Here is a 12,795-nt window from a genome sequence, read left to right on the forward strand (position 1 = left end):
CAGAGGGGCAGCCACGTTCACCTCTCCTGTTCATGGAAATTTTCCTCTGTGACACTTGTGAATACTAAGTGAATACTGGCTATTTGAACCCATCCCACTTAGAAGCCAAACCCCTGTCGCTATAGTTTCGGCTAGATTGAAGACCAAAGGCAGAGGTAAAAGTCAGTGTAGCAATGCAAAGCATTAATCTCCTATGTCAGTTGTGTTCACTGCTGCTTTTTTACAAAACATTTCAATAGCTTGACATATTATTCATTTATATGCAATCGGAAGAATTTCCTTTGCTTCACGCTGCACATTTAACCCATGCACCATTGTGGGGCTTTTTCATTGTTGTTGTTTTTTAACAAAGGTCATCTCCGTGCTAAAAATAAACCCAACAGAATAAATGCGAGGCACCACGCCCCTAGCTCTCCTTTATCCTTTTGATACCATTTTCTCTGTGATGTAACTGAGTGATTTTGCAGCAGAAAGCTCCAAAAATTAAACCTGAACTTTCCAAATAGCTCCCTAATAACCGTTGCCCAAATCAATGGGGCTCCATGAATATTTTGACACAGTTTAAATGGGTTTGTATCCTCACCACTGAGATCGGGTGATTTAGCCTGTCAGGCTGCAAATGTGGAAATATCACCTCTCACTGAGCAAAGTCCAATATCTCATTAGAAATGAAAATAGAAGAGAAGGGAAGCACAAATGCTGTCAGTGGCGGTGAGGAAAGAAATTAAACCTCCGGAGGCCTGTATATCTTATACAAAAGATTATGCACTGCCAGGCTATATAAATCATGCCAGGGCTCTGGGGCCGCAATGGACTAGAAAATAAAAAACCATAAAAGTGTCATATTGAAATACAGTCGCCGAGAATTCTTTTATGATGAGTCTAAATTCGCCTGACATTCTCGCAAATTCAGGGGCCTGCTTGGGTTGTTTATACCCGGCCTTTCTCTGACAGTCACCAAGTCCCAGTTTCCACAGCAAATTATTCTAAACAGGGCTTATTATCAAGGCATAAAAAAGTTAAAACACAGATGGCTGGAGAGTTCCTGTTTAATTTAAATGCCCTGTGGCCCACATCAATGTGAGTCTGTCTTGTCCTAGATTTACTATCGATAAATTGGCTGCACTTATTAGATGGCAGAGGCCTAAGATGTTGGTGGGGAGTATTTCAAATAGAATTAACATGAAGAGATGCAGAGCCATATCCTATCATCTGTGAAATATGGAGAAGGACAAGCCGTACATAAACAGGTAGGACCACTCGTACCCGGGTCTACGTGGGCTGGCGTGACTTCACCAGGAGGGAGAGGAGTTATACCCGTTATAGGAATTAATTACAGACATGGGCTTAATTACTGGTTGTGTTTTCTCCTTGGGTTAAATTTTTTTTTTTTTAAATAAATGATCAGCATAATCCAAGCAAATGGTGATCCAGATTTTCAGAGCAAATAAAGGAGGTTTGGGCCCAGAGAACCAAACAGGGTCTCTACAAGCATTTTATGTGAAATGACACAATGCCAGTTTGTGAAAATATGGGCCGGCTCTCTCCTTGGCTGATTTATCTTGCGGCCTCGCTTGTACATCAGCCAGTCAGTTGGCAACATTTGCTGGGTCCTTATTGTGCTCATGGCATTGCGGTGGGTGGCTGGGAAGGTTGAAAAGATGCAAGGAAGCCTCTGTGCTAGAGGCCAACCATTATTTTATTTGATATTATTTTTAGATTTTTATTTATTTATTTTTTTAGAGAGAGAGAGAGAATGTCACACAAGGCGGGTGGGGAGGGGAGGGACAGAGACAGAGGGAGAAGCAGACTCCCTGCTGAGCAGAGAGCTCAATGTTGGGCTCAATCCCAGGACTCTGGGATCATGACCTGACCTGAAGGCAGATGCTTAATGGACTAAGCCACCCAGGTGCCCCTAAAGGCCAACCATTAGAGCCGAGGGAACCTAAGCTAGGCACCTGACAAATAAGAGTCTGGGCACAACAAAAGCTGCCATTAAGTATATCCTTTATGTGAAAGCACAACTGCAGGGTGGCACCAGGGTGACAGTGGAGAACTGGGGAGGTTTTACTGTCAACAGTAGTGATTGGGACCCAGGCAGACGGGGTTTTGCCTTTTAGTAGGCGTGTGTCTGTGGGTCCATGGTAAATTCCATGCTTTCTCTGATCTTTCTCTAAGAAAAACAGAATAATCTAACCGACCTCAGGGAGTGTGTATAAGAATCGAATGAGAGGACACATACAGAGACCCGGCTTAATGCCTGGCACATTGTAAATGTTCAGCTCCATAACCACGGGGCAAGCTAAACTAACACTTGTCACTCTGGCCCTGGAGTTAGGGAGAGCTTTCATGACCCACTGAAGAAGCCAGTCAAACATCCAGTTAAAATGAGAGACCCATGTTGTTCCTTGTGCCCTTAGAGCAGCATTACTCAATTTCCTTCTTGGAGGGCTATGAAGGGTTCACCCATCTGTGCTCTAAACCAAACACCTCCTTCTTCCCCTTTACACAAAAAGATGATCTTGCTTTCAGAAGTGAGAGCACATTCTAACATTTAGGATGGAACATATCAATAGGAGGTGGGTGGCTCACTCCAGTCACGTGGCCTGATCTGCCACCATCACTAAAGGTTATCAGGTGCCTTTGTGGGACCTTCTTCTGGACCCTGTTAGGACTTCAGGTTCCATTTGGAGAAATCCCAGTTTAAATAGCCCTCATGGCAATTAACTTCGGTCAACCATATTGAAGACAAGGGCTCTACCTGCTATTTGTACTGGAATCCAACGTGAACTATCACCATGTTATCCCCCTGAGACCAAGTACTACAAAATGTCCAGCAGAACATGGTGTACTGGTTCCCGGTGCCAGGGGAGGACTCTAGCTCCATGGAATAGCAGAGACCATCACAATGCCAACCATCAGGATAGAAGTCCAAACACTTCACCAAGGAAAACACCAAGGAAAACACTCCAGTGCAATAGTGGATGGGACAACCCTTCTGCTCATATCTAGAGAGAAGAGACCGAGCAAAATTGGCTCCAGTAGAGTACTTCAGTCCCTCATGGCTTTAACGGCTAGCAGGTGCCACCGGCAGCCGATGCAAGGCAGTCGTCCTATATGTCGTCTCTCATGCTACAGCAGAAGGCCCCTGAGCCTCTTCCTGTGTAGTCAGAAATATTGACATTTGGTGGTCATTGAGGGAGTGATGGTTCAGCTGAACAAAGAGATACTCACTGAGCCTGAAACAGGGAAGGATACCCTCTCCTTCTGCCCCCATGAGGTGATAAGCCAGGTACAGGCTGTGTGGGCTCCTTATCTCCAGGTGAGGAAGTGTTCCAGGCCCAAGACCCATTGTTATGGAAAGATTGCATGCTTGAGGCTGCCATTACCAAACCAAAAATTATGGTGGGCTTCTCCCTACCTGAGATGAAGGAGAAATGCTCCAGGGTCTACTATGTTTCCCAGAAATGAAGGGATTAAAGGCAAGGTGACTGGTTACAGCCTTTGGCTTTATTACTCACCTGTGTGGTCTGACTCAGGGTGGGGGTGGGGGAACGGGAAGCAGACCAAGGAGGAAATCTGTGGCATGGGCTACTCTTCTTCAGGTTTGCTTTGCAGGCTCGGGCTCCAGAAGTCCCAGCTCCACTTAACCTTTTTCCCAGGTGTAGGGAAAGAAAACAACTGAGCCAATGCTTGGCTAACTGTGGGCAAAGACTCCTGAGTCTTCACTTAGAAGGTTCACCCTAACTCATGCCTCCAAATGTCCTTGCCTTCTGGAAAGTCAGCTTTCTTCAGAATTTGAAACTTGGCTCTGACCAAATAACTTTGAAATTGAACACTGTATCTCTAGACTGATACCCCAGTAGGTGTCAAGGCCACATTTGTTTCCTGCCCAGCACTTTTTCAGTGGAGGAAGGATGAATGCCGAAGCATGCAGAGGAAGAGCAAGTCTACCTTGAGTGTTCTGCTCCCCAACCCCCACCCCCAAAACACACATACTATGTTACCTGCCTTTCACCTTCTCTTTCAGCCACCAGGCCCACTGGTTCATCACTGACACGGGTGGAGAAGCCAAGGCCTGATTTCCAGGAAGTTCCTCACTGGAGCAAGAGTGTTTTGTTAAGAGTAAACCCACTAGTGCCTTGCCCTGCAGTCCCACATTCTCATTCACTGTCCAGATCTTGCTCCAGGACCGAGGTGTCATTCCCCCACTGCCAGGAGCTCTGCCTGCTGGTGGCTTACAGCTGAATCCCTGCCCAAGAATTGCCTTTGGCCACAGAGTGCTGCCTTGCCCAAAGTTACGACCTCTGCTGGAGGCATCTTGCATCCAATGACTTGCCAGGGTGGGGAGCTTAAAAACCCAATACTCCTGCCTCTGAAGGGCTGTCCCAGCTCCTGTGGGCCTGGCTGAGGCCTCTGTTATGGCAGCAGCATGGCTTACCCTCTCCTTCTGCCCAGTCCTGATTCCCTTGTGCCCCCATGGGTATGGTTCCTGAGTCCACTCTCCAAAACCCCTCCTGCATACAATCTCATCTCAGAACCTGCCTCCCAGGGAAACTGATCCATGACAACTCTCCTAACGTCTCCTGGGAGAAGACGTTCTGGAAATTGAGAAGGAGAAAATGCAATGACAAGTCATCAAGTGAGGTAGATTCAATATTCAGACCCTATGGCTAACTTCCCCTTCCTCTTTCCTAGGTGGGCAGGTGGGTGGGGGAAATATCGTTATTGGTACAATTAGAATAAAGTGTGTGCTAATGAGGTGGTTGATCCGTATTTCTTTTGCTAGAGGGTCATCACCATCTGAAAAGACCATATCTGTCAAATTCTAAAGGCTATGATATATTCTTAGGCAAATTTTCCATGTTTTGGGGCAATCTAAATATAAATCTGTGGGGAGACCTGAGGCCTGGTTTATGAGGAGGTGATTAGTAGATCACCTAACATATGTGATTTAAATTAAATGGTACAATCTTCTTGCATTATGTCTAAAGTTCCAGTGAAGTTCTGATATTTGAGTTTTGAAAAATTGGTCTCATATCGATATAAAAAATAGGAGATTAATACCTCATCAAGTCTTACTTGTCAACTAGTGTCTGTCTATCATCTATCTATCTATCTATCTATCTATCTATCTATCTATCTATCATCTATTCAAAGATTTTATTTATTTGCTTGATAGAAAGCAAGAGAACACAAGCAGGGGAGCTGCAGAGGGAGAGGGAGAAGCAGGCTCCCTGCTGAGCAGAGAGCCCAACATTGGACTCATCCCAGGATGCTGGGATCATGACCTGAGCCAAAAGCAGACGCTTAACTGACTGAGCCACTAGGCATCCCTAGTTGTCAACCAGCTTAAGCAAGGTTAGTACTTAGAGGGAGTGGGGGATGTGGGTGTGTGGGCATAAGAGGGTGTAAAGTGAAGTGTGGGAAGCAAAGACATAGTATATTTTACGGTTTATAGCTTATGTATACTTTATATTTTAAAAAGTTGATTATTTTCATCATCATGAATTTATTGTTACTGTTACCTTCTATTTGTGTTAAGTGTTTCTGGTCTTCTATTTATGGCTACTGATGTGAAGTTTTCTTTTAAGACAAATTTATCTAAATACAAAATGAATAAAATATTTACTAGTACAAAGTGGCCTGCAGATATTGTAAAAAAAAAAAAAATCACAATGGTCACAATGGTGGTATGTAAATAATAACAGTTTAGATATAAAATCTATAGGTCCAAGGTGCTAAAGAGAATTGGAGAAAAGAGATCATTACCCAGCACATTGTGGGAACCTAGCAAATATTAAGTAAAATCCCAAATGACACCATGTGTTTTTGTTAGTGTTTTTCGTATGCACCCTCCCCCACCATTGCATAGTGTGCAAAATTATTTGAGGGCTTTCAGCCTCTAGCACATTTGCACTGTCTACGAAATTTTATTACTTATCATGCTTGTGTTATTACTACTCATTAATTACACACCCAACATGTATCAGGTATCAGTAAAGCTCATTAATTAAACATAAAAGCTAGAGGATTTACAGAGAATTTGGGGGGAAAAAATTCCCAGTCTGGAAGACTTCCAGACTAAATATAGAAACTTGAGACAACTAGTGGTTTTCAAACTTTTGCAGCCACAGAACATTCTGTTCGAATAAATCTTACTGGGAAGCTCAGAGTAATGAGGGGGGAAACTGCACAGAACTGCCTGGGCTGGGGGCTGGGGGGTGGGGAGCACACCTCAGGGTCTTCCTGTGCCACTCAGGCAAACTGTCCCCACCCCCTGAGGCTCCCAGGATGTGGCCCTCCATTTGAAAACCTCTGACCGGGATCCCTGGGTGGCGCAGCAGTTTGGCGCCTGCCTTTGGCCCAGGGAGCGATCCTGGAGACCCGGGATCGAATCCCACGTCAGGCTCCTGGTGCATGGAGCCTGCTTCTCCCTCTGCCTATGTCTCTGCCTCTCTCTCTCTCTCTCTCTGTGACTATCACAAATAAATAAAAATTAAAAAAAAAAAAAAAAAAAAAAAAGAAAACCTCTGACCTGAAACAATTTTCTTTCTCATTCTGTCTGCACCTGTCATTTTGTGTCCAGGGCCCAGTCAATGGGGATTTATTTTACCATATGAGGCGGTGACCGGATATTCACTCTGAGAGTACTGCATGCATGTCTCGTCCAGGAGACAAAATACATACATAAATAAAAAAAAAATCTGGATTTAAAGGAGAAGCAAACAGCCTTGTAGATCATAAGCTCCATGCAGGGCCTTGCAGGAAAGCTCGTTACCAGTTGCACAGCCCTGGCACCTGGCAGGCCCCCCAAGGCACACGGATGGCACAAATGATAGAAGAACTCAAAGGGAAAAGTTAGGCAATGATACATTTTGAAGAATGGAGTTAATAGGGCAGAGGGGTGCACAGTTTCGGGACTTTTAGCAAATGAGTTCTTGTACAGGGCAGCCAGGGCAGCGGGACGGGCCACGGTAATCCAGCTACAAGGAGCCCTGAAGGCTGCGGCGCTGGGGTGAAGGTAGTGGTGATGAAACAGGAGGGAAATTGTGAATCCATGATGCTTAGAAAAGAAAACAGTAGGGGCGCCTGGGTGGCTCAGTGGTTGAGCATGTGCCTTTGGCTCAGGGCATGATTCCGGAGTCCTGGGATCGAGTCCTGCCATCAGGCTCCCTGTAGGGAGCCTACTTCACCTTTTGCCTATGTCTCTGCCTCTCTCTCTGTGTCATGAATAAATAAATAAAACCTTAAAGAAAGAAGCCCCAAAAGAAACAGTAGTGGTAGTGGGTGGGGTTTGGGAACTGGAAAACTTGGGCAACAAATGATTTTTGTCTCTGTCACACAGACACTATGCGAAGGATTGGAAATGTCATAATCATTCCTCATGAAGCTGGTCAGAAGTTTAGCTCATGGTGTAAGGGGAGTGTTGCCTTGGAAGACCTAACTCTAGCTGTGTGGGCGCTGTCCAAGTCATGCGGGTTGGGACAGGACAGATAAATGAGCGTCCTCATGTCATCCGTGTCAGACTCTCGTCCCTCCACCCTGCCGCTCCTCCCTTCCCCCCTCCAAGCCATCCTGTGAGGCCCTGGGTAGCTGGCACCTCTTCTCCAAGCTTTCCCAGACAACCTAGCCCTTAGAAAGCTCATCCAGCCCTGAACACTTCCAGTCCTCGTTGCCTGAGATGTTTATCGACATCCGTCCCTGCCGTGTGCCAGGTGTGTATGTGGGCTGTCTCCCCGCCTGGATGAAAAGGACATTGAGGGGAGAATCTTCTATTTCTTTACACTTCCCATATTACTTTTTCCCAGACCTCTCATGGGGCCGGCACCAAGGCCATGCTGGTTGAATGACACTGATAAATGGCACAGCTTCTGGCATGCTCCATTTCCAGTTCACTTCTATTCACTGTTTTTTTTGGATTATCCAGCCCATGAAGGCCCACAGACCAGGTCTTGGGACATCTGTGCAGCCTTAGCCTTTCCTGCAGATGGAGGTAGGAACATCACTTTCTAACAAAGAAAAGCTTATGTTAGCAGAGCTCTGGGAGAAAGGTATGTTTGGGTTTTCCTGACTCCTGATTCGGAGGTTTGGTTGCAAAGATTCCCTAGAGGGGCACCTGGATGGCTCAGCGGTTGGGCGTCTGCCTTTAGCTCAGGTCATGATCCCAGGGTCCTAGGATCGAGTTCCATATCGGGCTCCCCGCAGGGAGCCTGCTTCTCCCTCTGCTATGCCTCTGCCTTTCTCTGTGTGTCTTGCATGGATAAATAATTAAAATCTTAAAAAAAAAAAAAAAAAAGGTTCTCTGCATCTAGCCTCCTACAGACCTCAGAGGTTGATGCAATTCACTCTCAAAATAATAATGGCTGGGGACCCCTGGAGCCTGGGGCCTTTTATCAGTAGGATGAGAATTTGCCTCTTGAATCAGTAAACACATGAAGGGCTGAGGTCATAAGACAAGGTGATTTCCTTGGGCGCAGCACAGCATTAGGAGCAGCTCTGGGACATGCTGAGACCCCTGAACCCAAGGCAGCAACAGCACAAAGAAAACTTTACTGCACCAGGGTTACCTCAATTGGCTACCAATGGGCATTTTAGATTTCTTCAGGAGGAACCATGTACCTGGACCCTGGAACATCTTCCCAACGCTGCCTGCAACTCTTGGGGGGGAGGGTGCCTCTCTCATCCCACTGTGGGCCTGTGGTTTTCTTCTGCACCTCCACCCGAGCTGCTTCCCAGGTCACAGCCTCCTTCCCCGTGTCTGCCCACCGAAGCAGAGGGGGCTACACTCAAAAGACGTCCACTTTCACCGAGCAAGCCACCCACGGGGCAAAAATGAATGTTCCACGGGGATGAGAAAGCAGAAGGCTTTATCTCTTGTAGCAAAAAGCACAAATTTAGGAACAAGCAAGCTGGGGCTGGATTACCCTTGAGACTTAATGACCAGAACTAAGATCTGGAGCGTCTACCGAGGGTTTTCATCACCTTGCCTGACAGTTGGATGCCTCTCAGCTCAAGGAGGTCACTGAAGTGAAACTGAAGGCTGTTTTTCACTCGTGTCTCGTTGGAAGCTGGCGGGCCGCTCACCTGCTCCACTTGGCTGCCTCTTGCCTGCCTCTCTGCTCAAACACTGTCTTGGCTTGGCAGCACTACAAGACAGAATAAAAACATACACTTCTACCCAAATTCCTGTCTCCTCTCATTTACACAGCAGATGAAATGATTTCTTTCTTTGTCTTCTACCGGCAAGGATTCTCGCTGCCTTGTTCCTGTTCGCTCTACATCAGGAGGAGAAAAAAAGAGTTATCAGGTAACTAAGATGTCACAGCTGTTCCCACAATGAAGTATTATTCCCATTTCACAGATAAGGGGAGTTACCCATATAACATCCATCCACCCATCTCCACTCAAAAAATGGTCACTGAGTGTCTATTTTGAGCCAGGCAAAGTGCTACTTACTTTGGACTCCAAATCCAGTGCTCTTGCCACCTCACCCTAGATATCTCAGGAATATCCTCTTCGATTATGAGGAGCTTGTTTTATTTGACAATTACTTTTGAGGCATCTCCAATGTGCTGGCACATTCTTTTTTTTTAAGTTTATTTATGTATTTTTGTTTATTTATTTGTTGTAGTGATCTCTACACCCAATGTGGGGCTCAAACCCACAACCCTGAGATCAAGAGTCGCCCACTCTTCTGACTGAGTCAGCCCAGGCCCCTGTGCTGGCTACATTCTAAATGTATACAGCAAAACCAAACAAAAAGACAAACAAAATCCCAAAGAAAAACTCACGCCTTTATGAAGCTTGCATTCTAACTGGGGGAGACAAACAATAAAAATTATTTTTAAAAAGTTAGATATGGAGCATGTCAGTGACATATGCAGTGGAGAAAAATAAAGCAGAGAATGTGAAGGTGGCGTTTAACAAATATTATGTCAATAAAATTTTTTCCATGAAATTAATGATACCCAAGCAGAGATAACATATTTCCATCCACCATAGAATGTTCCTTGGTATTAGCAATTTCTGCCCCTAAACTTTTTCAGGGGCAGCTAAAACTGCTTTCCTGCTTCTTCTTGCTTGGGGTGTCCATGTCCCATGATATGGCCGCTGTTAGGAGATTCTCCTCATGAATGAAAATAGAACTGCTTGGTTCCTCCATCCATAGCGAAGGAGCTATGGCAGAAGTAACTTCTGTGCATTTCTCTGGCGACATTTAGTTAAGTTATGCTTCTTCTTCTTCTTCTTCTTCTTTTTTTTAAAGATGTACCATAAAACCTTATTGATTTAGCTCAGCAGTTTGAAATTTATGATGCTTTAGATAGGCTTTGGCTTGAGATTGCCTTGAGGAGAGGTGGATGTAAGCAAATTAAGAATAAAAATAAGATTGCTAAACATTGCACTACTTAAGGGAATAAGTTGCTTTTTTATTATTTTGAGTAAGTTGTTTTAAACACATCAGAGGGACTAAATCATACTTGACTGATATGCTCATTATAAATAATTCTTACCTATTTCTAAGAGCAGGAGCCAATTATATGCTTGCTACCTTGATTTAGACTCATAAAATTGTGCTTTAAGCCCATTTGGATTGGCAAGTCACAAAATGGCTTTTATTAAACAAACATTCTAGAATTCACAGTTCACTAAATTGAGATCCACCTTCTACCCAAATTTAGCTAGATTTTAATGTGTATGGCACATCTCCAACCTGGGTTTTTCCTGTAGCCCGTTTCAAAAGACATATTTGTTCAGCCTTATCAGTGAGGTACTCAATCATGCTTCCCTTGTATCAGGCACCTCAAGGGCAGGAGATAACACAAATGTGTTTGGTTTTTAATAGCTGGAAATATGTCTACGTGAGGTTGATTGTATTTACCCAATGCCAGATATCTGAAAGGCATGTGAAAAATTAAGGTAATCATTGGTGCTTCCAAATAGCTGGATGTTAGAGTCATATCTGCAAAACATAGGTTATGCTGCTATGTCAGATTTGGGATACTTCGGGAGGTTGGGAGTCGGATGGGGATGGTGGTGGCAAATGTCAGACTGGGTGGGTATGTAGGTGGGTGGCAGATCTGATCCACAGAGATGGCTCGGTCACTGAATCTATATGTACATAGGGATGCATCATTTCATTCCTGAGACACTAATTCCAATGTTGAGAGTTCAAATCTAGTTTATGTTTTCTTTTCATTATTTAAAAAATTTCAGAAATACGCCAAGAGGAAAAAAAATCACCCTAATCCTATCAATCAGATAGCGATGGGGCACCTGAGTAGCTCAGTGGGTTAAACACCTGCCTTCTGTTGGCCATGTCTATGTCTTCCTCTGTGAGATTTCTGTTCATGTCTTTTGCCCATTTCATGATTGGATTGTTTGTTTCTTTGCTGTTGAGTTTAATAAGTTCTTTATAGATCTTGGAAACTAGCCCTTTATCTGATATGTCATTTGCAAATATCTTCTCCCATTCTGTAGGTTGTCTTTGAGTTTTGTTGACATGGACATGGCCAACAAGCACATGAGGAAATGCTCCGCATCACTTGCCATCAGGGAAATACAAATCAAAACCACAATGAGATCCCACCTCACACCAGTGGGAATGGGAAAAATTAACAAAGCAGGAAACCACAAATGTTGGAGAGGATGTGGAGAAAGGGGAACCCTCTTGCACATTGGTGGGAATGTGAACTGGTGCAGCCACTCTGGAAAACTGTGGAGGTTCCTCAAAGAGTTAAAAATAGAGCTGCCCTATGACCCAGCAATTGCACTGCTGGGGATTTACCCCAAAGATACAGATGCAGTGAAACGCCGGGATACCTGCACCCCGATGTTTATAGCAGCAATGTCCATAATAGCCAAACTGTGGAAGGAGCCTCGTTGTCCATCGAAAAATGAGTGGATAAAGAAGATGTGGTTTATGTATACAATGGAATATTCCTTAGCCATTAGAAACGACAAATACCCACCATTTGCTTCTACGTGGATGGAACTGGAGGGTATTATGCTGAGTGAAGTAAGTCAATTGGAGAAGGACAGACATTATATGGTCTCATTCATTTGGGGAATATAAAAAATAGCGAAAGGGAATAAAGGGGAAAGGAGAAAAAAATGAGTGAGAAATATCAGAAAGGGAGACAGAACGTAAAGACTGCTAACTCTGGGAAACGAACTAGGGGGGTGGTGGAAGGGGAGGTGGGCGGGAGGTGGGGGTGACTGGGTGACGGGCACTGAGGGCGGCACTTGACGGGATGAACACTGGGTGTTATTCTATATGTTGGCAAATTGAACACCAATAAAAAATAAATTTATAAAAAAAAACATCTGCCTTCTGTTCAGGTCATGATCTCAGGGTCCTTGGACTGAGCCCCACGCTGGGCTGTCTGCTCAGCAGGGAGTCTGCTTCTCCCTCTCCCTCTCCCTTTGTGTGCTTACTCTCAATCTCTCTCTCTCTCTCTCCCAAATAAATAAATAAAATCTTAAAAAGAAAGAGAGATAGCTACTGTGATGATTTTGACATATTTCTGATATGTCTTTTTGTTTTTTCTTTAATGCAAACAGACTGAAAAAATAACCATCAGGATTATATTATTTATACAATTTTACATGCTACTTTTCCCACTTACTACAATTAGGGCATTTTTTTAATGTTAATAAATACTTACTGAAAACATAAATATCTAATGGCTACATCATAATTTATTCAACTTTTCCCTTGTCGAACATTTAGGTTGCTTTCATTTTTCCTTGCTTATAAATAATAAACATTCTTGAACATAAATACATGTTAAC

At 44.2% G+C, this 12,795-nt stretch overlaps 1 long non-coding RNA gene across 1 annotated transcript; it reads left to right on the forward strand.

Moving 5' to 3' along the window:
• Window positions 1–950: 950 nt before the first annotated feature.
• LOC119867521 lies at window positions 951–8,116 on the forward strand. Its single transcript, XR_005369581.1, has 4 exons — window positions 951–1,250; window positions 4,031–4,647; window positions 5,183–5,361; window positions 7,931–8,116. It is a non-coding gene; the product is annotated as an uncharacterized LOC119867521 (long non-coding RNA).
• The last annotated feature ends 4,679 nt before the right edge of the window (window positions 8,117–12,795 follow it).

This window comes from Canis lupus, chromosome 14 (genome assembly GCF_011100685.1).
Source record: "Canis lupus familiaris isolate Mischka breed German Shepherd chromosome 14, alternate assembly UU_Cfam_GSD_1.0, whole genome shotgun sequence".
NCBI classification, from domain to species: domain Eukaryota; kingdom Metazoa; phylum Chordata; class Mammalia; order Carnivora; family Canidae; genus Canis; species Canis lupus.